At 40.2% G+C, this 27642-nt stretch overlaps 1 protein-coding gene and 1 long non-coding RNA gene across 13 annotated transcripts in view; one reads left to right on the plus strand and one right to left on the minus strand.

Annotated features, from left to right (window-relative positions):
- Positions 1-27642, plus strand: part of APBA1 (amyloid beta precursor protein binding family A member 1) — a 196890-nt gene that overhangs the window by 83464 nt on the left and 85784 nt on the right. The window lies entirely within an intron of this gene.
- Positions 787-27642, minus strand: part of LOC140640014 (uncharacterized) — a 29006-nt gene continuing 2150 nt past the window's right edge. The window contains exons 2-8 of one of the 6 annotated variants that reach the window (XR_012036670.1): positions 26903-27122; positions 16093-16287; positions 11407-13169; positions 7457-7636; positions 4233-4351; positions 2814-2951; positions 787-1616 (exon numbers count right to left, since the gene is read on the minus strand). This is a non-coding gene — a long non-coding RNA (uncharacterized lncRNA). Of the gene's footprint in view, positions 2618-2813; positions 2952-4075; positions 4352-7456; positions 7637-11406; positions 13170-16092; positions 16288-26902; positions 27123-27642 lie in introns of all 6 variants that reach the window. The other 5 variants (XR_012036675.1, XR_012036674.1, XR_012036671.1 and 2 more) reach the window with 5 other exon arrangements.

Genomic DNA, 27642 nt, shown 5'->3' on the forward strand with positions numbered 1-27642 from the left:
TACATATCTTTTGGCAAAAGATATGTCTTTTGTGGGGGAAGCAGGAGGATGGATTTTCTGATGAAGGTGAAGTCTGGAAAGGAGTGCAAGGCACAGCCAGGGCAGGCCAGCCCTTCCCAGGATTCTCGGCACAAGCCCCAGGGTCTCCATTAATTCTCCTGCCTCCTCCTAACTGAGGAAGACAGCTCTCTTCCTCAAGTGCTCAGGTGTGTGGGATGAAGAAGCTGAAGGTGGAGGGTCAGCAGTGGGGGTATCCCACACACAGGATGTCCAGGACCCTAGCATCATTTGAAAAAGCCCCACAGTTCATCTTGATTGGCCTATCTTCCAGGAATCTCTGCATTAGTCAGATAGACACAAGAGGATGTGGTCCAAACCTAAGGTTCAAAGTTAATGAGGAATGTAAAAAAGTCAAAGATGAACAGTTTGAATTAAGTGAATGACTACATGTTGGGTGTCCATGGGGCTGGCGGGAATTTCCTTAGCATTGGAGGCAGCTTTCATATGCCTGGCCTTCCCCTCTGTGAGTGCGATTTTCTCTGTGGAGAACACTCTTCTGTATCTGGCAGGTGTCTGCTCATCTTCCAAGAGCTCACTGCAGTATTGTTTCTTCCATGTAGAATGGCTCATGTCCCTCTGTGCTCTCCTGCTGTATGCAGTATCCAGTAAATATTTGGTGAATGAATGAATAATAATAATTCCACACTAGCACGTATGCTTTTTATTATTATTATAAATAATCATGGTAAAACAATTGAAACAGTACTGAAGTACATAATCCATTTGTTTGGGGGCCTTTATTCATTCATCATTCACTCAGCAAATATTTCTCGCATACCTACTGAGTTACCAGACATTGTTCTGATAGCTGGGAATACAGGTAGAATGACAGGAACAGAGTTTCAGCCTTCTCAAACCTGACACTCACATAGAGCAAGGCAGACAGTAAATGAACAGCAAATATCTAACATCAGATGATAACACACCAAGAAGCAATATAAAGCAGGGCAGGAGGGATTCAAGCTAATGGATGAGGGAAGCCTGGCACTGTTTGAGCAGACAGCTGAGCAGGGGCTGGAAGAAGGTGGAGAGCCAGCAACAGGGATTTCGGGGAAGATGCTCCATGTAGAGGAAACAGCAGGTGCAAAGGCCCTGATGTGACAATGAGTGGGGTGTGTTCGAGAAACTTGGGGCACCTGGGTGGCTCAGTGGTTCAGTGTCTACTTTCAGCTCACGGTGTGATCCTGGAATCCTGGGATTGAGTCCCACATCAGGCTCCCCGCAGGGACCCTGCTTCTCCCTCTGCCTATGTCTCTGCCTCTCTCTGTGTCTCTCATGAATAAATAAATAAAATCTTTAAAAAAGAGAGAGAGGGAAAGAGAGAAATTAAAAGGACAGTGTAGGACATGAGATCAGATAGGTCGGCAAGGGCAAAATCATGCAAAACTTGACTGGTGGTGAAAAGGATCTTGAATTTTATTCTGAGTGAGATGGGAAGCCATTGATCAGGAAAGTGTCAGGATCAGATTTCTGTACTGAGGAGTTGCTTTCAGAGCAATTTCTTCACCCTTCATTCAACTGGCATTCATCACTAGCATTTAGCACTGCCCTAGATCCTGAGGAGTGGCAGGTAAAAGACAAAGTTGGTCACTTTAAGAAGCATGTGGTGTGGTATGGAAACCACTATGCAATTGGATGATGACAGGGCACTGGGTTAGTGTGGTCAGGATGGTGGAGGGCTAAGGACCCAGGGCGAAGAGCCTTAGGACGAGGGCAGGGGAGGAGATTTTGCAGATGACAATTTGGTTAATGACCATCCTAACCTGTGCTATAAAAGCAGGAGTTTGTGTTGCTATGGGGATATGTAACAGGAAGACCTACCCTAGTGTGGGGGAGGAAGGGGGAGAACCTTGGTGGAAAGGATTTTTTTAGACTGAGTTCTGAAGGATGAGCAGTAGCTAATCAGGCTGAGAGGCAAGGTAGAGTCCTGATAAATGCCCAGCATAGGGGCAGGAGCATGATGAGAGAGGAAGCCGGATGGGTTAGTAGGGTCTGAGCACTCAGGCCTTGAAGCCACCACTGGGGTCATTACCTGGAGAACCATGGTGGGAAAAAAAATGTTAAAGAAAGGAGGGACATGATTAGAGTTACATTTCAGGAAGGCAGTCTGGCTGCCTATTGAGAATGTTCTGGAGGGAGGAGGACAGTAAGGTGCCAAGCTGTAGGCTAGATGAGAAAGAGTGTTGTGGGTATGGGGCAAACTGGAGGGTCTAAGCAGTGTAAGAGATGGAGCAGAACCTGGCAGTGGGTGCAGAGTTGTGGGGAGTTGGGGGGGAAGGACGGCAGATGAACAGCTGTGGAAATGGCAGGTGTCTGAACTGTTGAGCTAACTGATAAATTAGGGAGGAAGTACTGAGATGGTCAGTTGGTCTTTGGGCAGGTGAGACAGCTGTAGGGAGATATCCAGGAGGCATGCATGTTCTGGCCCAGAGCCCCATGGAGAAGCGTGAAGAAGGGAGAATTAATGTGCCCATAATTAAGGTCATGGGAATGGATGGGTTGCCGGGAGACAGTGTGCAGAGAGAAATAACCGAGGAACATCCATATTTAAGACCACCTAAAAAAAAAAATAAGACCACCTAAGGACGCCCATCAGATGTGTATTTAAACCTCAGACCTTTCGTGGTCTTAGGGCAGCATCAACCGTGGGCACCGGAGATGCTGAGCACCAGTGTGCATTGTGAGGCACCCCTGCCAACAGGGGATCCTTATAATGGGAGCCTCCCAGATAATAAATGAGCTTAGGTCTCTACCTGACAAGTGCTTCCAATCACCTTCACATTTCATTTGTTTGGAGACTTCTGCGGGTGAATAGTCTTGTTTTCTGTTTCTTACTTCAGGATTAGAAGGAGTATTTTAGAATGTTTTCTTCTCTTGGCTTTATGCCCATGCTGTATGAGGAGCAACAAAGGAAGATGTGCCTTTTTTTTTCTTACAGACTTGAGCTACAGCCATTCCACTAAATTTATACTAGCAGCATTTCAAGGAGGAAAGGGCTGTGAGAAGAGTGGGGGAAGGTGGTCAAAGGGTACAAACTTCCAGTTATAAGATGGATAAGTTCTAGAGATGTAATGTATAGCATGGTGACAATAATTAACAATATTGTATATTTGAAAGTTAAGAGAGTAGATCTTAAAAGTGCTCACCCTCCCCCCACCACACACACCCATATACACACAAGTTGTAACTTTGGGAGGTGATGGATGTGTTAACTAACTTTATGGTGGTAATCATTTCACAAGATAGACACATATTACATCAGTACACTGTATACCTTAAACTCATACAATATTAGGGGCACTTGGGTGGCTCAGTGGTTGAGTGTCTTCCTTTGGCTCAGGTTGTGGTCCTGGAGTCCTGGGATTGAGTCCTGCATCAGGATCCCCACTGCTTCTCCCTCTGCCTATGTCTCTGCCTCTCTCTGTATGTTTCTAATTAATAAATTAATTAAATATTTAAAAATTAAAAAAAAAAGAATTGACTTCACTGGCCCTTCCTAATCCTGCAGAGGTCTGTATAAACTCACATGACAGTGCGTGCAATGCCAGGCACACTACCCTATATTAAGTCCTCATGGAATCTTACTGTTATTATTGTTGTTTTGCTACTATTACTTTATTGTACTTGAATGTTTCTTTGCCCCTTCCAGACAGGGACTAAGTTAAGGATCTTGATTATTTTATATTCTTGGGACTAGCAGAGTCCTTGACACAGGGTAGAAATAAAGTCTTTTATATTGATTTCTAGTTGGCTGATTATATTAGTTATATTTTCCCAGTTGGAGTGTAAGCTTCTTAAAGACAGGAATGGTGTTGCCTGCTTCTTTACTTACCAAAATGCTAGCCCTGTTCTGAGCACATGGTAGTTACCTGCTTGTATTCATCTAAAAACTGGCAGATTGAAATCACTAGTTTTACCGTTGTCAGTTGGAAAAGAGCATAAAAATTATAACATTTCATGACCTCCTATCCCAGCAGCAGTAGCAGTGTCAAGCCCACCTCATTGAAATGCACACCTGTAAACTGTAAAAATTATGAGCCTTTTACACCTTGGAGACATTGCGGTCAAAACTGAAGACACACTCCTTGTTTTTAAATATTGCTCTTTGATCAGGGTATTAATATTCATAAAGCTCTTGAAAGGAGACTGTCATTAGGTATTAAAGCCATTACCGCTGTCACTGGGTTTCAAAGGGTTGCCACAGAGATGCAATTGCCCCTGTGCTTCCACTACTCTTCAGATTAACTGCATTCGGGTTTGAGTTCTATCGTTCGTTTGCAGACCTGTGCTCCTGAAACCAAGAGGTAGTGATTAGAAGTACAGAAGTCAGGAAAGAATGCTTAGAAGGAGTGTCGAATGCTTGGAATTCAGTTTAGGGAGGTGCATTTTCTGTGCACTTTATGAGGCTAATGTTACTGAGAATAGAACGCCGCCACCAGAAAACTGTCAACTTGCTGCCACATGAACGCTACCATACACACCTTATTGGGAATTGGTATTGAGGAGAGGCTACACTGTTTGTTTTCCAAGTGGGTAGTTTGTATTTTTTGACATTTGATCCCAGTGACTTTCACATTAACAAAAGTCAATGGGTGCTATAGAAAGAATCGTCTTTGGCAAAACTCAAGACTTCCTTTTCTCTCAAAACACCTTGGAGAAAGCTGTCCATAGGAGCTTCAGGAACCACAGAAGCCCAGTTGGTTCATTTAGAGGGATTTGGTTTCTGCAGAGTGATCTGCATCTTGATGGATTGTATGGACAGACAAGTCTAATATTTTTTTTAAATAAAAAAACAAATAATCAGTAAACTTGGAATGATATGAGCCAATATATTCTCTGTTGATATGAGTTGATAAGGTGAGTTGTTTGGGTGCCTCATTTTGTAATCACATGACTCATAACTCAGATAGCCTTTTCTACTTTTGAATTTAAGAATTTTTAGAAGATTTTATTTATTTATTCGTGAGACACATACAGAGAGGGGCAGAGACATAGGCAGAGGAAGAAGCAGTCACCCTATGGGGAGCCCTATGGAGGACTCGATCCCAGGTCCCCAGGATCACTCCCTGAGCCAAAGGCAGATGCTCAACCACTGAGCCATCCAGGTGCCCCAGGAATGTTTTTTATTTCAGAAAATAGAATATAGACCTTAAATTGGATCTTGATGAAAATTCTTTTAATGCTGAAACAGCTTTTCACTTGTAATCATTTTAGAAGAGGCATTTTGACAGTATCTCCTTTGCTGGTGATAGTAGAGGAGAAATTTAATAGTAAAATCTTTTTAATTTCAAAGTCCATTTTGAGTGGATGGGGAAAACAAATCATTTTTAACTGAAAAAATGACAAGTTGGATAAATTTAAGCCTGCCATGTAACCACAAATACAGAGAACGTAATTCAGATTTTAATTATCTTGCCAAATTCGGGTGACTTTATGTGTATAGAATAAGATAGACTTGAGACTTGTGTATGTGTGGAAAGTGTTGTTAGTAAGCAGACTGGCTCAGACTATGGAACCTGCAGATGCTTAGAGCAAAGATTCACTGGAGGCTTTTAAGGACAATGAGGTGACTTTAAATTCTGTGCAAGACTTAGAAGACTGTTATTTCCAAAATAGCCGTGAAAGTTTTGTAAACCACACCTTTGGGAATTGACATTGATAATGAATTTTACAGTAATTGTTTTGTGTGATGATCAAGTCTACCAATACTGTTTTATCAGACTGCTTTTAACTTCATTATTTGTAACTCAATGTTTTAAAAAATCATTATAGTTTTAAGCCCAGAATTAAATTTTCTATTTAGACAAATCTAGTGTATCCTCCTTGCAATGGACTAAAGACTCCCAATGTTTTGTTTGTTTTTTTTTTTGGGTTGGCTTGGTTTAGTTTTTGTAGTCCTTAACTCGATCTTTAAAAGTTTTGACTAACAGCAGAAATTCAAAATAGAATCAACAAAATCTGGGATATTTTGAAAGTGTCGGTAATATTTACACTATAAAGTTTAATTTTCTTTCTCTCCCAGTACAAGACTTGATAAAAATTGCCTCTGAATTGCATTTAATGTTTGATTTGACCTTACAGTAGCAATCCAATTCCTTCTTAACGTACATGGAAATATTATTCGATCTACTTTGGAAGTACAAGCCAGTCCAAATGCTGGTTTTAAAAAAAATAATCAAAACACTAATTGAGATAATTATCACCTACCAAAAAAAAAATCTTAGAGGGGACATAATAGAAATGGATATCGTGCTAATCATAATCACCTTAAAAGATCCCCTGGACCCATAAATCATAAGTTGTAGGACTGGTAGATCCAACTAGATCCCAAAACCAGCTTTAGTCAAGACTCCAGCTGACTCTGGACTCCATAACATATGTAGATTCATTCATTATAGACTAGTAGTGAACTCTCCTTGATTATGTAGCATAATTAGTTCTCCACCTGAGGTTTCTGCTTACCCAAGTCCCAAGCATCCTTTTCTGAGGAAAGGGTACTTTTCCTTCCTGTATAACAGTAACATCACTTTTATAGTCATGCTAAGATGTTCCCCAGAGCCATGCTATTCAAAGAGTGATCCTTAGACCCATCAATGAACTCTTTATAACCGATCTGCAGTGAATTAAAGGAGTTCACACTACAGTATAAACCAACCACATCACTAAACACACAATTCAGCTCATCTGTTGATCATAACAGCTTCCTTAATGAAGAAAGCAAGTGCATTGATTTATATTCTGGGGGAAGCAAAGTGCCAGTGTTCTCTGTCTTAATGTTCTCTTTCTGACTTGCACAGATTTTCTCTATACTTTGGAAAGTTCTGCTCAGAATGCATAAAATAAGAGAACATAGGATTTTTGTAGAGCACTATTTATAAAGAGCAACATGATATATTCCACATATACAGAGTTTATAGTATCACAGTTATTATTCAGTTTACTTCTTTTTCATGAAAGATACCTTTATGTTTCTGTGTTGCATGAACTTGTATATAAACTTGATTTCCTAGGGCACCTGGGTGGCTCAGTGGTTGAGTGTCTGCCTTCAGCTCAGGTCATGATCCTGGGTCCTGGGATCAAGTCCTGCATGGAGCTCCCCACAGGAAGCCTTCTCCCTCTGCCTATGTCTCTGCCTTTCTCTGTGTCTCTCATGAATAAATAAAATCTTTTAAAAATAAATAAATAAACTTGATTCCTAGGCATATTAATAAATTTAATAATATCATTCTGCAATGTTTCTTATATTAATAGTTATTGATGAATCCTTACTACAGTGTTATGCCCAGTGCTTTGCATTCATTGGTATATCTTGTCCTCCCTATGACCCTCTGTGGTAAGAATTTTTATCATCTTCTTTTTAGAGTTAAGGAAACTGAGACTGAGATTAATAACCTACCTAGTACCAAACAGCTCATCAGTAGTTATAGCAGTGATTCAAAAGTAGGTCGGCTTTGCTCAGGGCCCTTGCTCTTAGCCATTCACAAGCCCCCAAGGGCCAGCCGGATAACTGACAAAAGAGTGAATGAGTTTCTGATTCTGGCAACATGGGGGGCAGAGTTCATATCATCTCCTTTAGCTACAAATAAGTAGAAAAGTTGGTTAAAGCACACTTTTTAAACATGTCCTAACAATTGAGATCAGAAGAAAGAAAAGAAAAAAGAAAAGAAAAGAAAAGAAAAGAAAAGAAAAGAAAAGAAAAGAAAAGATAAAGAGTCAGCAGGTGCAAGAAAGGAAGCAGGAGCTCCTAGGAGCCAGATGAGAAAGTTGCTGTTAGGGTCCTGGGATCGGGGTCTGGAAATAGACCCTTGTGTTAACTCCCATGTACGCAAGGACAGCAGATGTGACTGACCCGGTGCATGCAGGAAGCTAAAACTTAAACCCCATACAAGGCTGAGCTCCTCAAAGGTTAACCTTTTTTCAAGAGGGGACTTGAAAAATCCCATCTGCCAAGTTCATTCCACATCCTGGTGTGGGGTGTGGATCTACCCCAGCAATGCAGAAGTCTGGAGAGATTACCTATACCTGAAGAGTTATAAGCTGTCACCTTGATGAAGCGCTGTGACTTCTTTTCATTCTTTCAGCATTGCCAAAAACACTCTTGACATAACACATGGACATTTTAGAACACCAAAGATGAAAGGAACATTTTAAACATAACCAGAAGGGGGAAAAAATAAGTAACTGAGAAAGAGGACAAACTGCCATCAAAGGAAAGACAATTCAGCTGGCACCAACTTCTTTTTCAGCAACACTAAAGACTTAAAGACAGTGAATTGACATCTTCAAAAAGCTGGGAAAATAAGTACCAGTCTGGAATTCTATACCTGTAAACCATCATTTAATAGGGATAATGACATGGAATCCACAATGACAGGGAAAACCAGTGGTAAAAACGATAATCTCACAAATATTATGTTGAGTGAAAGAAGCCAGACACAAAAGAGTACCTACTCTATGATTCCATTTATATGAAATTCAAGAAATAGGCTAATTTAATCAGGAGAGAAATGTCTGCATAACAGGAGTGAGTACTGACAAAGAAGGGGCCAAGAGAGGCCTCTGGTATGATGAAAATATCCCAAATCTTGATCTGGGGAGTGTGAGCTTGAGTGTAGATGCAAAAATTCATTGAGCCTTTAAGACCTTTGCATGCATGCACATCACATACCTCACTTTATGTATTTTGACTCCACCCCTCCAAAAAGAAACATATTTTTTTAAGTGAGAAGGCATAATAAATATTTTTTAAGGTTGCTTTTATAAATGCTCGCTAAAGAATTGCTAAAGATTTATTTCTTGTAAGAATAAGATAGAACCCGGAGGATCAGAGTGGGTTGTAATAATGAACAGTGACAAAAGAAAGTGGTAAATAAGAGGTTTCATTTAAACAAACATTGATTAAGAACAATAATAAGGTCTTTGGGATGTGAGGGTTAAACCCAAGATGGAATTAAAACACTAGGTAACAACCAGTGTATATGATAGATGGTAATTGGAGTGAAAGTATGCTAAGATCCTTCTGTCTTTCTGCAGGAGGATAGAAATGTTGATGAACTTTGACTCAATGTTTAAAATTTAAGGTAGTCACAAAAACAGTAGCAACAGAATATCTGTCATATTGATTGATTGTAAAATAAGAATTAAGAGCTTTAATAAGAATTAAAATTCACTCTAATGGTAAGAGGGAAAAGGAGAAAAACAGAAGCAAAGAACAAATAATGGAAGCAATAGGTCTAAGTATATTAACAATTATAATATAAATGTAACTTCTTAACAGATATAACTTTTAACATATTAGAAGACAGATTCTAACATAGTATTTGTATGACTGACTCCCAAACCAAATGACATAATGCCAAAGAGAGAAAATGATAAACCAGAAAGATATTTTTTTAAAATAAGAGCTGATATAAGTACATAAATATCATGCAAAACAGACTCTAAGGCACATTTTTTTGCAGTAATTCATCCAAAAGATATAAAAATCCTGAGCCTGAACCCTCCAAGTAAATAAAGCAAAATTTGATAGAATGACAAGGAGAAAACAAATTCCTACTTATAATGGGGGTTTTAAACACACATTCCTCAGAATTTACCTTAAACGGGCAAATAATGACTAAAGATGTGGAAAAGTTGAACAGCATTATTAATGAACTTGATCCTTTGAACATAGAAAGACCCCTGCCGCAGCCGTTTGGCAATATACATTCCAGGCACAACATACATCGTTTACAAAGTTAAACATGCATCAAGCCACAAAAGAAGTATCTGTAAAGAGTAAATCAGACAAGGTCTAGGACAACTGGGAGCATCTAGGCTTGCAGCAAGCAGCAGAGAATATGCCTTCTAAAGGCAAAGCCAATAATAAAACAAAAATACTCTGCAGTGGATAGCCTCCGATTTGAAATTTCTAAGTGACTGCACTTCTGTGAAATTATCTAAGCCCATCCAACATCTGCTTCTGCCTTTCTGTCTTCTTCCTTGCTCTCTGATCTTGAGACAACTCAGCTGTATTCAAAGAAGAGAAAGGTGTGGCCAGTGGATAGGACCTCTCCCCCCCAATCCCATCAGTTGTCTTTGGAGTTATAAACACTTCTGATATGAGGTGACAGGACATCAGAAGGGGGGAGGGGGTGTGTGGAGAGGAAGGGCCACTGTCTTAAATTAGGTTTAAGGATTCTGTAATGAATTGGGTGTTACTCATTGGTTGCCACTCTCTGGTCCCCTGAATTTCATCCCTAGGAGAGGTTGTATGGAATCTTTCTCTTGAAGATGTTGAAGAATTGGTCAAATAACTTTCTTCCTGGATACAGTTAAGGCTTTATGTGTTGAACACATTCAATAGGCACCTATTTTCATGGTGGGAAGAACAATGTGAACCTGAGAATACATGGACATTGATTCTCTTTGTCAATTTGGCAAACACAGGATTTACCAGCCACACTGTAGGACTTCACTTAGACATCTAATTGTCTCACCTTCTGTTTCCATGGTTTGCAAATAACATTTTTTCAGCATCATGGTGATAATATACTAGATTTGGTGTGTGTCTTCCTAATTTGTTAATCTAGAACATTTTTAATCCTTTATAAATGATCTTGGCAGCCTCTCATTTTGTTAGATTTTAGTAGCTCTCCTATATCTTTTGTTGACCTGGAAATTCTACAGACAGCTCCACTTTTAGGCTGATGAAATGCAGTGATCCCTGAAACTATCTGTGCAGTGTCCCACCGGAGACCTCCTTCAAGCTTGAAATGATTCCATTTATTACCATGAATCCCTGCCCTTGAGAACATTGTAGCTGAATGTTTGCTAATTTCCTTCTCTGCTCTGCCTTCCCACACTGGGTATCAGTCTATCTCCTAAAATCTTTCACTTTTTTTTAAGTGAAGGAATTGATCACTAAATTCTGTATCTCATGGGTGTTTTTGGTTGATAAAAGAACACATTACAGTTAATTTTACAGTGTAATTGAAAAACTAAAGTAGTTATTGAGGATGGGCATTTTCCCTACCTCTAAGGAATAAATATTGCTCGGATTTGTATTTTTTTTTTTTTTGAAAGTGCTAGCTTTTGGGGCACCTGGGTGACTCAGTGATTGAGTGTCTGCCTTCAGCTCAGGGCATGAACCCCGGGTCCTGAGATCAAGTCCTGCATCACGCTCCCCACAGGGAGCCTGCTTCTCCCTCTGCCTATGTCTCTGCCTCTCTCTCTGTGCCCCTTTTGAATAAATAAATATTTTTTTAAAAAAAGAAAGAGTGGGGGAGGAAAAAAGAAAGTAAGTACTAGCTCTTGGTCCCTTTGCAAAGAGTAATAAACCGCAACTGTGCCTGGTTACACGCTCACCCTGGGTATCAGAATTCTTGCCACAGTGGAAGTTGTCATTGGCTGCATTTGCATCAGATGTGACAGGCTGCCCAGCATAGTTGTGCCTACAAGCTTCCCATCTTGGTGTTCACATCCAGCATGTCTCTGGTTTCCCGTATCGACCCCAAAGATTTCAGTCTTTAGTGTGTGGACTCAATAAAGATGTAAAATGCATTGGTTTGTTATTACTGAACAAAGAAAACCTGGTTTTGTGCAGATCCAGATATACTTAAACTGATTCAATATTTGCCTCTCAATATAAAGTGGGAGGACATGTCAATGTGATAGAGACAGATTTCTCTGAATTATATCTTTGTCCACTGCTTTAAAGACTCCTATGAAAAAAAAATAAAATAAAAAATAAAGATTCCTATGAAAGACTTCATTCACTGCATGTGAGTTTCTATTTGGAGAATTATCTAATTGCTTTTCTGATTTAGGCTCAAGTAGCAATTCATGTTGAGCTATAAATATGAACATGATTTGGTTTGGGTTTTTTGTTTTTTGTTTGGGGTTTTTTTGTTTTTGTTTTTTGTTTGGTTTTGTGTTTTTGTTTTTTGTTTGGTTTTGGTTTTTTTGTTTGTTTTTTGTTTTTGTTTTTGTTTTTGTTTTTTTTTTATGCTTTTCTACTTAACTGCTTCCTTATTTTGGGCTCCTCATTTAGGATTAGATTAAAACAAACAGACACCTGAATAATCAGATTGGATAGTTAAATGGACAGTAGCCTCATTAAATAGTTTATATAATTTGTATGAATCACACTAAGGCCACAATAGATAAGTGAGCAGAGGACATGAACAATTCACTAAAGAAAAAATCCAGATGGCCAGTAGGCATTTAAAAAACTGTTCAACTCACTAGTAATTATAGGAATGTCAAAACAACCATGAAGCCTCATTTCTCATCTTTGAAATTCGACTAGAGTAAGTTACTTAAGCTATTTCTAAACATTTCTCTTATAAAAAAGGCATCAAAGACTTTAACATTACCGTGTTGAATTGATAAATTTCTATATATATGCCCAAGATGTTTACTAAATTGTTGAGCTAACTATACTCCCAAATAGGCCAGTGTATAAAGATTCCTGTCTCTCTGCACTGTCGTGTCCTCTGAGATGATCCATTTTTAAAATGCTGCCAAATAAACAAATTACTGTATGATATAATACTTTCATTATCAAATGTATATTTTTGAAGATTTTCTAGAATTCAGAAGAGACACTTATGAAAAGGTCAAATGACATTTGGGGCAGCCCCAGCCTCTACACTTCACATAGTCAAACAGCGTCTAAGGGAGAATGAAGGGTGTATGATATCCAGCACCTGCTCATCACCAGGGTGGTTATCCACTCCCTTTATCCCACTTAATATAACCTAAGGAGTGTTTAAAATTCAAATGAAATATCCTATAGTATAGCGCCTTTCCTCCCATACATTGGAAAATGATTGTGCAAACATCAAAACTTGTTGCTGTGGTTAAATTATCCACAACTGTTTGGAAGAACAGTCCTGGATTGTCTCCAAGCAAAATGAACTTCTGATGGTGAAATGTTCTTGTCTGCCATGCCTCATCTCACTTTGTTTTGCACGCTTAACATTATGGGGAAGTCGTCTTCACAGGGCACACGTAAAACAGCCATTATTCTCAGCACTCTCGGCTTACTATCTTCTGTTTGTGTCTGTGGCGGCTCTTAAGGAACTGTGTTGTGAAGAGAGTCGATCTTTCTGTAGGTGGCCTTACTCCTGAATCAAAATGAACAGAGAAAGCTCTCACAGGAAGACGTATCTTTGGAATATGAGATATCTCCTTGTGTGTTTTTTAACCTAAAAATATCTGCCATTCTTTGCTATTTTTAAAGGGTGCACCTTATTTGAGAGGCAGTACCAGAATCTCACAATCAAAATAATTTTATTTTCAAGGTAGAAGAAAATTAGAAATGATGAGATGTTTTGACTGGTGTGGCACTGAAGCAGTGATGATAGCTGTTCTTATAAGCACATCAGATAGAAGTCTTTGACATATAATATTTAAGCCCCTTACAAGTGCTGGGAAGCTTGGGAAGCTTACAACTGGTAGAAGCTTGGGAGCCTATTTTTTTTAACATTTTATTTATTTTAAGTAATATCTACAACTAACATGGGGCTCAAACTCACAACTCCAAGATCAAGAGTTGCATGGTCTACCAACTGAGTCAGCCAGGCATCCCAGGGGCCAATTCTTTCGGCACAAAGATATTAGAGGCTTAAATTCCTCCTCATTAGAACCATGGGTAGATTGCAAGTGAGCCAGTTGTATCCATATCTAACTTCAATAAGTATGAAATTTATGGTGCCCACTAATTTTATAAAAATGTCTTAGTGTAAAGAGAATGGGTGGGCTTTGTAATGTGACACTGTGGGCTCAAGTTCTGGCTCTGCTGGATACTAACCACAGGATCTTAATTTACTTAATGCCTCTGAATTTGTTTCTTCACTCAGAATGTAGGAATAATGACACTCATTTGGTAGAGTTGTAAAAATTGAAGATAACATAGGTAATATATAAGAATCAACATGTGGGGCACCTGGGTGGCTCAGTCAGTTGAGCAACTGCCTTTGGCTCAGGTCACAATCCCAGAGTCCTGGGATCGAGCTCCGCATCGGGCTCCCCACTGACTGGGAGCTTTCTCCCTCTGTAACTCCCCCTGCTTGTGCACTCATTGTCTCTCTGTCAAGTAAATAAATAAAATCTTTAAAAGAAAAATAAGGATCAACATGTCTTAATTAGTACTTCCTTAGCATCTTATTAACCTTGTCTAAGTAGATATTTAAATAAGTTGCTTTTCAGATGACTGTATGATTGACCCAAATTGACCACAGTACACTTTGGGTTACATTTCTGCTCAGGATGAGAGGTTTTTCCAGGTGATGCACACAGACTCTTTCCACTGACTTCATGCCCCACTGGCAAGCACTTTTCTGAGACTTGGGAATGCCAGAAATTATTGCCAGAAAAACCAGCAAGCTCATAGAAGATTCAGTCCACACTTTTATATTCATTAGCACCGGGCTGAACCAAATATATTTAACTAGATACTTAATAATTCTGATTCAGACACTTTATAGGGTGTGAGAAAGATAGATTCTATTTCTGCCGGGAACTTGTAATGTAAAGTATCCAGAAAAATTTTTTAAAAAACTGCACTTATAACTTGGAATTCTCAGTTCATTTCTTGTGCCTCTCTGACCCAGTCTTCAACCCCATCAAGGTCTGTCAAAAAACAGTGTCCACACTGGTAACTACCCAAATTTCCATCAGTGAGGAAAAGATGAATAAACTGCAGTATAGACATATGATGGAATACTACTCGACAATAAAAAATTTTGAGTTATTAAGGGCACCTGAGTGGCTCAGTGGTTGAGCATCTGCCTTTGACTCAGGTTGTGATCCCAGGGGCCTGGAATCAAGTCCCACATTGGGCTCCCTGCAGGGAGCTTGCTTCTCCCTCTGCCTCTTTATGTCTATCATGAAAAAATAAAATCTTTTAAAAAACATTTTTGAGTTATTAAAAAATTTCTGAGCTATTGAAAGATGCAACAACATAGTTAAATTTCAAGAACATTATGTGGAGCCAAAGAAACCAGATACATAAGAGTGTATTCTATAAGAATTTCATTTTGGAGAAGTTCAAGAAGAGGCAAATCTAGCCTATGATGATAGAAGTCAGAATAGCAGTTATCTCTGGGAATATTGACTGGGAAGGGGCAAAAAGGAATTTTCTAGGATAATAGGAGTGTCTTCTATCCTATAGATACAAGGTATGTATACACACACATACACACATTCATCAAGCTCTACCCTTGAGATTTGTGTGTGTATAGTAGGTGAGTTATACCTCCATTCTTAAAAAAACTGTCCAAGATAGGGCACTGTTGTGTTTGGGGAAAGTGAGGAAGGTAAGAGCATAAAGAGTTAACTTAAGATTTATCAATTTTTCTAGAGATTTACATTTTTATAAGTTTTATTTTTATAAAAATGAATTTACCATTGAACTCTGATTTTTAAACTAAATAAAACTTGTCAGAGTAGCTCCCAACTTTTTAAAGGAAAGTTTCAGCTCAGACACAGAATAATATAAGAAACTACGTTGATTTTAACTGCCTCTTTAGATGGATGCATCAATATTTCAGTCCAGCAAAAAATAAATGTTATGTTGTAAATTCATCTCCCATCTTGGGTTTGTTAAACTCCTCTGCGGGAGCATCAGGAGGATAAATTACTCAGTTAAGTGTGAGTGTGTGTTTCAACTCAATGTAAATTGATTTTCATGCAGGACATCTTCATTTTCTGCATAAAGAATGAACCATTAGTTGATTACTCTTCACTTGCTCTGTGGTGTGCTTTCTTCTAAGACTTGAAGAGAAAAACACAATAATCAAGCAAGTGGGGGAACCTATGTAGGCATAGCCTCAATATAACAAACACCTAGTTTATGAAGATCAACTGGAAGGCAAATATTGATTCTACTCCTTCACTTTTTTCCTTCAAAACCTTCACGATGGATGAAAAAATTGTAAACACCCTTTTCTACTATAGCATTCAAAGCCTTTTGTGATTTTTTTTGTTAATCTTTCTAGACATGTTTCCCTGGTTTCCCACAGGAACCCCCACCCCCCAGCTTCCTACCTGCAATGAATGATGTGATTTCTTAAAAACTCCATGAACGACTCCATTTCAGCTTCTCAGCACAAGTCATGTCCACCCTGCCATGTGCTTGTCCATCTCTCTCTGCATTAACCACAAACACTGCGCCTCACACAGAGTAGACATGGAAAGTTTGCAGGATGAAGGGGAGTAGAAAAAGAGCATGCCAGCATCTGTCTGAACAGTGAAGATTAAAAGGAAAAAATGATTTTCCATTTCATGGTACACAGGTTTCGTGCTAATAAAGATTTCATGGAACCTTTCAAAAGGTTTCTTCCTGACTTCAAAACCTCATAATACAGAGTATTAAGATATTTGTTCCAGGGATGAAAAAGCTCACCTAGACCCTTATGGAGCAAAATAGTTTAACAGTTTCAGGGAAAAAAATATTAATGTTAAGTTTAAAAGCCCCACAATCTGCTGAGAGCCACAGCATGTAGCTGCATTATGAGGAGCTGTGACCTCACCTCCTGAAATCTGTCACCAAGGCCTAATAGCTGTTACAGATCCCTAAGATGTCTTTTGAATTATTTTTTCAAATATTTTTCTTTTCACAAAAGCACGTTTAATGAACATTATCTGCATGTTATGCATCGATGCTAGTTTTTCTCATAGCTAAGGATTTAACATTACTCTTAATAAAGTTTTAAGATATTCACATATATATTTATAGATGTATATGTAATATCTATATTGTATATTTCTGAGTGTATATGTATACATTGTGATGGAGTATATTTACAGATCTGTGAGATGGCCAATAAATTATTTATACACGGTGAAGGGCAGTAAAATGCACCTCCTTGCTCCTGCCTCAGGACCTTTGAATATGCTACTCACTCTGGAATGTTTTTCCTTTAGGTAACTAACTGCATACTCACTCTCCCATCCTCTCTGTATCTTCGCTCTTGTTTTTTCCCCTTACAACTGTCTCAGAGCTCACAGCATACATTTAATTACTCCCCAATATAAAATCCACAAGGGCAAGTATCTTGTCTGTTTTATTCACTTTATATTCCTAGTGTTTAGCACAATGACACACATATAACAGGACCTCAGTACATAATTTGCACAACAAATGACTTAAAGGTTATCTGACTGACCACCATGCACGTGAATTCCCAATAAGAACCTACAGTCATAAATTAATTGAAGGCCGTTTATAAAACAATGTGGGAATAAGCCAGCTATAGAAAGATAAAAATAAGATAAAACAAATGAATATCCCAAGTTGAATCGAGAAACATGAAAAGAAAGAGAATTTCAGAGAGTGCTCAAAAGGAAAGGAAGAAGAAATCAATCTGAACCATTTAATATTATCGACGGATGGCTGGTGGACAAAGCTCCATCATTGGTCACAGAGTTTATTTTTATTCCTTAATCCCTGAGAAATTAACATCTGTGTGACACTTTATGGTTACAGGTACAGCTTATGACATTTAAAAATAAGTGGCTAAATAAATAAAAGCAGACCATTTGAAGATTAATGATGAGAGTATATCATAAACCGAAGATCCCAAGGTCCATAGAGAAAACACTGTACATGCCTCACCTAATTGGAACTTAATAACAACCAAATCAGTGCAGCAGGTATAACTATTATTATTCCCATTTTTTTGGATGTGGAGACTGAGTCTCAGAGACTTATAAATGATATGCCTTAAGTTCATCTTACGCATAGCAGATTCCTGATCTGATGCCAGATATTTAGAATCTAAAGCCTAATATGTGATGGAAAAACTCAGTTCCAATTTTTGCAGCAATCCTGGGAATCAAGTTATTTAAAAAATTATATAGAAAGTTATAGAAAATTATATCCTTTACATCTTAATCTAAGTCTCCTTTCCATGTTGACATCTGGACTACTTCCAGGTATTCTTTTTTTGTTTTGTTTTTTTAAACTTAGAGCCTTATTTCAAAAATCCTCTACCCTGACTTTCTCTCCTTCCACTCACTTTATAACTATGGGCTGACTTGATGTGAATGGACTTGGTTTGGATTTAAAAGGGACTTAGCTGTGCAGTTACCCTCTTTTACCACGAGAGGTCACTTACAGGCCAGTGAGGCCCCAGAGCACTGAACAGGTTTATGAAAAGTTGTAAAAAGAACTCAGGAATTCAGATTTGTAGACGACGTCGTGACCGCTGACAGGGTGTGAGGTTGATGACTCACTGGACCAAGGTGGCAGAAAGTGAAATCGTGCGGGGTTTAGACACCCTTAGGTGAGGGAATTGCAGGATTCAGGAGGGCAAAAGGTGCAGACCCACTTTGGGTTCCAATTACCCTTGACAGTATTGTTTCCTTAACTAAGCCAACACAATTGTAAGCACCTACCGTGTCCCAGGCACCGCACTGAGTGTTTGGACAATGACAGGAAAGACATGGGCCTCCCCGAACCCCGCTGCCTAGCAGGGTGACCAGCAGCCTGCTCCCACTAATCTTATCTGCGCATTGCTTTATTTTTTTTTAAAGATTTTATTTATTTATTCATGACAGACAGACAGACAGACACACACACACACACAGAGGCAGAGACACAGGCAGAGGGAGAAGCAGGCTCCATGCAGGGAGCCCGACGTGGGACTCGATCCCGAGTCTCCAGGACCACACTCCAGGCTGAAGGTGGCGCTAAACTGCTGGGCCAACGGGCTGCCCCTGCGCGTTGCTTTAAAGATGAGGTTTAAAGCCACCCCTGGGTGTGGGTCCTCACTCTGCTCCAGAACTCTTAGGGGTTTTTTAATATATAATTATTATTTTTAATATATAATTATTATTTTTAAGATTTTATTTATTTATTCATGAGAGACAGAGAGAGGCAGAGACATAGGCAGAGGGAGAAGCAGGCTCCCTGTGGGGAGCCTGATGTGGGACTCCATCCCAGGACCCTGGGATCACGACCTGAGCTGAAGGCAGATGCTCAACCGCTGAGCCACCCTGGTGCCCCCGGAACTGTTAGGGTTTGCTTTCCCCTCCATCTGGCTGGCTTCTGTAGACATCTGAGTTTTGTCCCTGTGATTTCCCTGTCTGCTCTTTCACCTTGCCCACTGTGAAGACAAGCCCTGTCTCCGTCTGTGCTCTGCTTGTGAGAGGTCTGCTTACCAACGCCCTGGGCATTCCGGGCCTTCAGCTGTCTTGCTGCTTCAGCAGCTGCTGTAAAAAAAGAGATGTCAGCTACTTCTACTCTGGATGAGATCTGAAGGCAAATGACCTTGTTTGCCTCAAAGAGAAGAACCAAATGGCTTTCAGGGGAGGAGGGGAGGCACCAATGCCCAGCGGGATGTTCTATGTGGCCCTGAAGGCACTGACGGCCAAAGGCTGGTGGCACTTGGCGGCCTCCAACAGCACATGACCTTGTGCTTTCTCCTCGGGGTTTGATTTCTTACCTCATACCTTCCTTCTCCCTATTTCTTACCTCATTCCATGGACTTACTCATTTTATCCCTTTCTTCCCTCATGTTCTCATTGCTTCCTTCTCTCTCTGGTGGCCTTTAGCAGAAACTTGTGGTCACGCAGGGGTGGAATGTGGCCCTGTTAGGCAGGTATCACTGGGCTGGTGCTGTGTGTTGTGACTCCAGTTGCATTTGAAGATCTCTGCACATGACTTGCATGGTCCAGTTCGTGCCACAGCCCCAACAGTCCTCCCCCGTCACACACCAACAGCTGCATTCATTTAATTTAACCCCCCAAGCCCCAGCCCTGATCCCACCCATGAACTTCAGAGGTTATGCAAAGGGAAGATTGCATCTTATGTCCATATTATTGATAAAACATGGCTTTTCCAATGCCTGGGATCTCAGGCATCCTAACCACCTTTCACCTTGTGATAGTTTCCACCTGCTCATGTGTCAGACATTGTCCTGTGCAGGGAAGGAGACGTGTCATTTTTGAGCTCACTATAAAATATGAAAAATAGTATAAAAGAGTTCGCAGCCTCTATCCATCCACTTGCATTAGTTTTCTCTTGCTGCCATAACATTATCACAAATTTAGTGACTTAAAACAATAGAATGTATCACCTTACAATTCAGTAAGTCAGAAGCAGATGCAGGTCCCACGGAGCTGGAACCGAGGTGTCTACAGGGCTCTGCTCCCTTCTAGCAGCCTAGAGGAGGATCCATTTCTTTGCTTATTCAGGTTGTAGCAGAATTCAGTTATCAGGGTTGTTGGACTGAGGTCCCACTTTCCATGCTGGCCATTCTGGCTTTTAGAGGCCACTTGCATTCCTTGGCTCATGTCCACCCCCCATCACCAGCTTTTAGGTCAGCAACAGGGAGGAGAGTCAAGTCCTTCTCATGCTCCAAATCTCTCATCCTTCTTCAATCTCATCTCTGTGACACAACTAGGAAAGATGGTCTGCTTTTAAGACCTCATGTGATTAGGCTGAGCCCACCTAAATAACCCAAGATAATCTTCCCATCTCCAGTTCCACCCCTTTGATCACATCTGCAACGTCTCTTCATGCAAGGGAGCATCTGTACAAGTTCCAGGGATTAGGAGGGCATGGACACGTTTGGGGGCCATTATTCTGCCAACCACATGACTAATCCCAGCTCTTGGGTTGGTAGGAACCTCACATAGTGATTGCATTTGAAACCAAACCACGGGGCAGCCTATGAGTAAATCACTTAACCAGGGATGAAGAAAACTTGGATCTCACTCCAGCCCTGCAATCGTGACCCTGACCAAGGCTGTGGAGCTTTGTTTCTCTCAGGATATTGCTAAGATGTCTAGCTTAGAAACAACCACCACAAAAACCAAGCAATAGCAACAAAGTCTATGGTTCTGAGCCTTCCTTACAGCTAGAGGTGGTCATTGTTAGGCATTTTAAGTGAGGGAGCTATAAATGGAAATTACTGGATAGGAATTTCAGAAAAACTCTCGAAAAGGAGCTGACTCGGCTGATATATACCCCTTCTTGCCTTGCCCCATATGCCTGTCCAAACTATAGACATGGTGGCAGGTACTCTTGACTGCCATCTTGAAAGTATGAGGATGAGAATCAAGGCATAAAGATGGCAGCTTGAGAGGGTAGAAAGAGCCAAGTCCCCAATAATGTAGATATTATAGAATCCTTATACTTGCCCTGGACGGCCCACTTGGGGATTTCTTTTATTCAAGAGAAAAACATGCCAATGATGGAGTTGGAGAGGGGAGGAAGAAGGGTCCTCTGCTCCTAAGCAGCTGAATTTAGCTTCTCAACTGGTTTCTGTGCTCTAATAATTGGTTCTTAACCTAAAGACTATCACAAGATTCCAAAATGTCTTCTAGCAGTGGGAAATGAGCAGTGAAAAATAACTTTTTTAAATAATAAATTTAACGACCAAATGAATTGAAAAATAAGTAGTTTTTTAAAAAAGTAATTATAAATGCATGTCCAAAACTTTTAAATCACAAAAGCTTTACCACATACATTATCTCATTTTATTATCAGAATAACGCTATAAAGCATGTGGGTGGACACTGGATTGCTTTCATTTGCAGCCCCTTACAGATCCGAAGTCCTGATTTATGGTTTTTGATTTGAAGCCATTTGCTCTTTCTTGCTCCTTACAGTTTATTTCTTAATGTCATATTTTAAAAGAACCACTGATTTATAATATGAAAAAAAGTACAAATGTTTTTTTCTTTGCCTATGATGTGTTTTGAACATGGAAAAACTATATAAGATTATCCTTCACAAGGCTTCAAACCTCCCCCCCACCCCCCCACCCCCCCACCCCCCACCCCCAGGAATGAGCAACCCACCCAAGCTCATTCTGATTAGGGAGGAGTTGGTCATGTCCAGAGAGAGAGAAAGAGAGAGAGAGAGAGAGACCTCTCAGAATGAGGACAACCAGGCCCTGGGAATGGATCTGTGACCTTGGAAGCCACTGGGGAGCATCCTTCTCTGGGTCCTCTGACTCACTCCAGCTCTCCTGGTCTCCTGTCATTCAACCATGGCAGCTTGGGCCATCCCTTTGCCAGAGTCCCTGGGTGGGAACAATTCCTAGAGAAACAGAATTGTTGGCAGGAAAGGCAACCCACAACCTGTCTTTAGTAGTGATTTCAGAGCACTCAAGGAGAATGACCCCTGAGTAAGAACTCACTCTGCTGCAGTAGTGAACTCTCTGTCAGAGACAGTTTGGATTTTCTAAGTCTCCTGGGTTAACCTGAAAGGCAAAAATGCTGATTTTTATGATAATGAATGGAATCAAGGCCATAAAGTACAAATGAGAGCCCCAAATCCAAATGCCACCCTCGCTTCCTCCAGCTGAAGAACTGAAGAGTTCTTGATCCAAATTGTAAATTTTGAGGAGTAAACTGCTCTTGTGTAATTTCAAAGATCATAATACTTGAGAAATGTCACTAACTAAAGAGGAATAAAGAAGAATAGGCTCCCACCAGCCAGAGCAGAGGTAGTTTTGAAATACCTTTCTTTTCCTTGAAGAGGTGATGACTTTGACCTGGCTCTTCTGTGACATTTAAAAGCCCCTATAGTGGAGATCATTTATTGGTACATTAATTGATTTAAATATCCTGTTTTCAAATTCTTTTTCTCTAAGCATTGAAAATAATTTCACATCTGGGTTAAAATGGTAAGATTCGAGACATGGAAAAATCATCTTCATAAATGCAAAATTATAGAGAACTCCCTACACATGTACATTATAAAAGGTGCCCTGAGGGTTACTAATTATAGTGGAGGCTGGGAAGGTTGGCCAGGAGCTGGGAGTGTTGGCCAGGATGTTCAACAGGAAACTCTCCACATGAATTTAATTTTATTAGTCTCCTCTTTTATAAAATTTGTCATAGACAAATTTACCTTAACCTAACCACATGGAAGTATGTTATATACATAAATATAATAAACTGGTAAAAAGCCTTTTCTAAGGACAGAAAATATTTAAATTAACTGACTCTGTATTACTTTTCATTCTGTATAGTAACAGGAACTTGGCCAACAAAGGGTTGATAAGAAAAGATCCTTTGTAAATGTGCCATAAGGAATATTTAAGCATGACTTGTAATTTGCATGGTGACTGTTGACATGTGAGCAAATGCTTTTACAGCATTTTAAAAGAACCCTTAAAGGTTCTTTAAATACTAACACTACTGTTTGTACCATTTTACAAATTCTTTTCATAGATACCGCAAAGGGAAAGTTCCATTTCAGCCTTAAAATAACAGTAACAATAAAATAATAGTAGTAGAAGCTAGTATCACTATGGCAGTTTCTAAATACAAGGATTCTACACTTTGTAAACATCTTTTGGTATTATTGTTGCAACAAATACCAATACTGTATCTACCCCTGTTTTGTAGAGAAGGAAATTGAGTTTGAGAGGCCTGCAATTTATGTCAAATTATTTGGCTCCAAACTAATGGGCTTTTTTTACTGTTTGTAAAATACTCCCTCAAATGGAAGAAATAATACAGAGATTCAATTAACCCATTAGGTTAAATAAGGGAAAGTCAGACCTTGCTGGCGCATTGAAGCAATGCTCATGAAGACCAGATCCTGAAATAACACAGACTCTGCAAATTAAAATGAAGATGAGGGATGCCTGGGTGGCTCAGTGGTTGAGTGTCTGCCTTTGGTCAGGTTGTGACCCCAGGGTCTTGGGATTGAGTCCACATTGGGCTCCCTATAAGGAGCCTGCTTCTCCCTCTGCCTGTTTCTGCCTCTCTCTCTCTCTGTGCCTCTCATAAGTAAATAAATAAAATCTTTAAAAAATAATAAAATGAAGATGAATAACAACTATTTAATAGAGTCAGTATGAGAATTAAGTAATAATGAAGTGCATAGGAGAACCCCCGGAACATAGGAAATGCCATCTGGGTACTTTGGATGGGAGCCTGTGTGTGTTAGCACAGTGCTACTTCTGGAAGCCCATTGGCCGAGTCAGTGGAGCAGCCTGGATAGGCACCAGGGTACAACATCAAGTACTTCCTCAGATCCATAATTCTCCACTTTCTCAGGGTTACCAGACCTCCATATGCTCTGCCTATGAGTGGGGAGCCAACACAGAAATCAGAACCCCGAGCACGGTGCAAGCTGTGGAGGACAGGCCAGCGAGGGAAATCCCAGTGACACCCCCAAACCAGGCTGGGAAAACTGTCAGGGACCTCCCTCCAATTACGGGCCACTGCCCCTCTCAGGACTGACACACTTCCATTTTAAATCCCCCAAGTGCCATTCTTAGAAACTAAGGAACCCTAACTAATTGGACAATAAAAGAAGAGCTTGGTGTAGAGAGGGTGGCGCATTTAATGGAGTTTGCAGAGATTCCGGTTGCACTCCTGCTCTGCCTGGGGCCCGCAGATGCTTCTTCCCCTCGCTGTGCTTATTTTCCCTGCAAGGAAAATGAGAGCCACTCTGCTTGCCCTCTCTCTCTCTCCTCCCGGGTAGTCCTCAGAAGATTAATTGCTATCCGTGATTGCTTTTGGTTTGGTTCAAAGAAATGCAACTACAGAAATGCTGGAGTGAAATGGTTTTTTTCTGTAATTCAGGAGAGATTATCTGTTATAAGTAGAGTGACCGTTCAATTTATCACCCAAACCTAGACATTTTTGAGAATGAAAGGAAGCACTAAGCATAATTAAAATTATGTAAATTTTCTTGGAAGGCAGCTTAGCAATTTCTTGACAAAACTAAACCTATTCTTCCCATACATATGATCCAGCAATTTTGGTGTTTTTTGTATTTACCAAAAGGAGTTAAGAGATTAGGTCCACACAAAAACATGAGCATGGATGTTTACAGCAGCTTTATTCAGAATTGCCAAAACTTGGAAGCAACCAAGACATCCTTCAGTAGGTGAATAAATAAATGAACTGGTACATCCAGACCATGGGATATGATTGAGTGCTAAAAAAAGAAATTAAGAGCTATCAAGCCATGAAAAGCTATGGAGGAAATTTCAATGCATATTACTAAGTTAAAGAAGCTAGTTGGAGTGACGGGAGTAAGAAGCACTGGTTGGTTGCTGATCTGTTTTGAAGGTAGAGAGAACAAAGGTTGCCGACAAGTTTGATATCAGATAAGAGAGAAGGTATTCAAGGATGACACCAAAGTTTTGCCTGAGAAGCTTAAAGAAAGGCAGTCAGGAAGACTGGAAGGAACAGGTCTAAAAGGAGAAATCAGAAACCTGTTTTTAGACATACTTTCGAGATGCCTGTCAGATTATCCATGGGGAGAGGTCAAAGAGGTGGAGTGTCAGGGCGCCTGGGTGGCTCAGTGGTTGAGTGTCTGCCTTTGGCTCAGGGCGTGATCCCGAGATCCTAGGATTGAGTCCCGCATCGGGCTCCCCATAGGGAGCCTACCTCTCCCTCTGCCTATGTCTCTGCCTTTCTCTCATGAATAAATACATAATATCTTTAATTTTATTCGTGAAAGATACAGAGAGAGAGAGAGAGGGGCACAGACATAAGCAGAGGAAGAAGCAGGCTCCCTGCAGGGAACCCAATGTGGGACTCAATACTGGGACTCCAGGATCATGCTCTGAGCCGAAGGCACATAGTTAACTGCTGAGCCATGCAGGCGTCCCCATAAAATCTTTTTTAAAAAAAAGGAGGATTTGATGAAATATACCAAGTGACTGCCGAATTTTATGTAAGGACTCTGGAGATGAAGAACACAGAGCCCTGACCCAGACAAGCAGGTGGGACAGGAAGTTAGTGGTGATCTCCAGAGAGCAGTGGAAGAGCTATTTCAGTTTGTCTGCTCTCTTCAACAATTGGGGGAGGTTGGATCAGGAAAGCTCTAAGCACCTTTCTTATCCTTAAATTCCAGGAATTGGGATATGAGCAAATCCTTTCACCTCCTGATGAGGAAGGCAAAGTCAGCACAGATTTCCCACCTCCTCCAGGGTGTATCACCAAGATATTTTAAAGATGTCAATCCCTAATTAGAATTTTAAATTCGGAGAAATGTGTGCAGGCACTTCAGGTGCAATTAGTGCAGTAGATTAAAATCATTTTGAAGTGACCTCATTCACTTCCCAAAGTATTTAAATTGATTTTTCAATTTTTTGCTCATGTAAGTGGCCAGATGACATACGCATAGCTGGGGAACTACTAGTAGATTTTAATGAAATTACCCTTGTCAACCAAGGCAAAAAGGCAAAAACTATTATAGCATAGCCTTTTACTGCAATAATAATAATAATAATAATAATAGGCTTCATCCCTTCTCAATGGGCTTTCACAGTATTTTCAATAAACCTAGAATGCCCAAGATTCTTCTGTTGTATTTCATCATGACAAGGCAGTCCTCCTCTTTGCTAGGTGGTATTACTAAATAAAATTTTGAAGTTTCTTTATGGAAAGAGAAACTATAAATCCAATCAAAAGACAAGTGATACACTAGGAGAAAATATTTGCAACAGTGTGACAGTCAAAACATTAATATTTTAAAAACCTCCTCTGAATAAGAACAAGATTTGGTAGAAAAATGGGAAGTTCACCGAAAAGAAAATGTAGTGGCTAATAAGCTTATGAAAAAGAGGCCGCCTCATTAGTTGTCAGGGTAACTCAAAGCATCACCTGAGATTGGTGAAAATGGGATATATTATTATATTATTAAAACATCTGTGGGGCAGCCCGGGTGGCTCAGCGGTTTAGCACTGCCTTCAGCCCAGGGTGTGATCCTGGAGGCTCCGGGATCGAGTCACGCGTTGGGCTCCCTGCGTGGAGCCTGCTTCTCCCTCTGCCTATGTCTCTGCCTCTCTCTCACTCTCTCTCTCTCTCTCTCTCATGAATAAATAAAATCTTTAAAAAAAAATAAAATAAAACATCTGTTGGGAGAGCTCACCTGTGTCATGATTCATTGTGGAGCAACACCTGTGGAGCTCTCCTTACCCTTCATTCCCTCCTCTCCAGAAGAACTATTGCATGAATTTGGGAAAGGAATCTGAGTATGTTGGATTGGTACCATCTTCTTGGTCCTCTTTTCCAGCTCTGCCTGCCTGCAGTGAACATTCATTCCTTTGTGCTCCTAGTCTTATGGTTGGCTTCCTGGGTAGGCTTGACACCTGTGAAGGACACCTGTGGTTTGCCAATGTTCTAGTGACTAGGAGGGGTCCGTATATCTAATGCAGAGGTAAAGCATTAGACAATTGGGCTAAAAATATAAAGGCAGATCATCCAATCCAGCTTTTCAGATGGTATTTTTAAATCTCCATTTGTGTGGCTTCTGTATACATCCCTGTTGGTTCAAAACTTGGGAAGGGAGGAATGTTTACTGTTTCCTGCCTGCTCTCTTCCTCTGAAAAAAGAAAGAAGGAAGGAAGGAAGGTAGGAAGGGAAGGAGAAATAAGTCAATCCATGGCTGCATGTGGAAAAAATAGGAACTCCTTGGAGTTGAAAGGGAATTACTAAGATTTGGGGGAAGATACCTGGCAGTATCTGTTAAAATTTGAACATGTATTAGTTTGGATGATTTGGTGTCTGGCATTTGCTTCAACATAATCCAAGAAGGTACAAGTGGGTAGGGGTATGAATGCATCAAGACTGGCCTTTACTATGTCTGCAAGTTTTTGCCCCCTCTCTATC

Source organism: Canis lupus, chromosome 1 (genome assembly GCF_048164855.1).
Source record: "Canis lupus baileyi chromosome 1, mCanLup2.hap1, whole genome shotgun sequence".
Classification (NCBI taxonomy): Eukaryota; Metazoa; Chordata; class Mammalia; order Carnivora; family Canidae; genus Canis; species Canis lupus.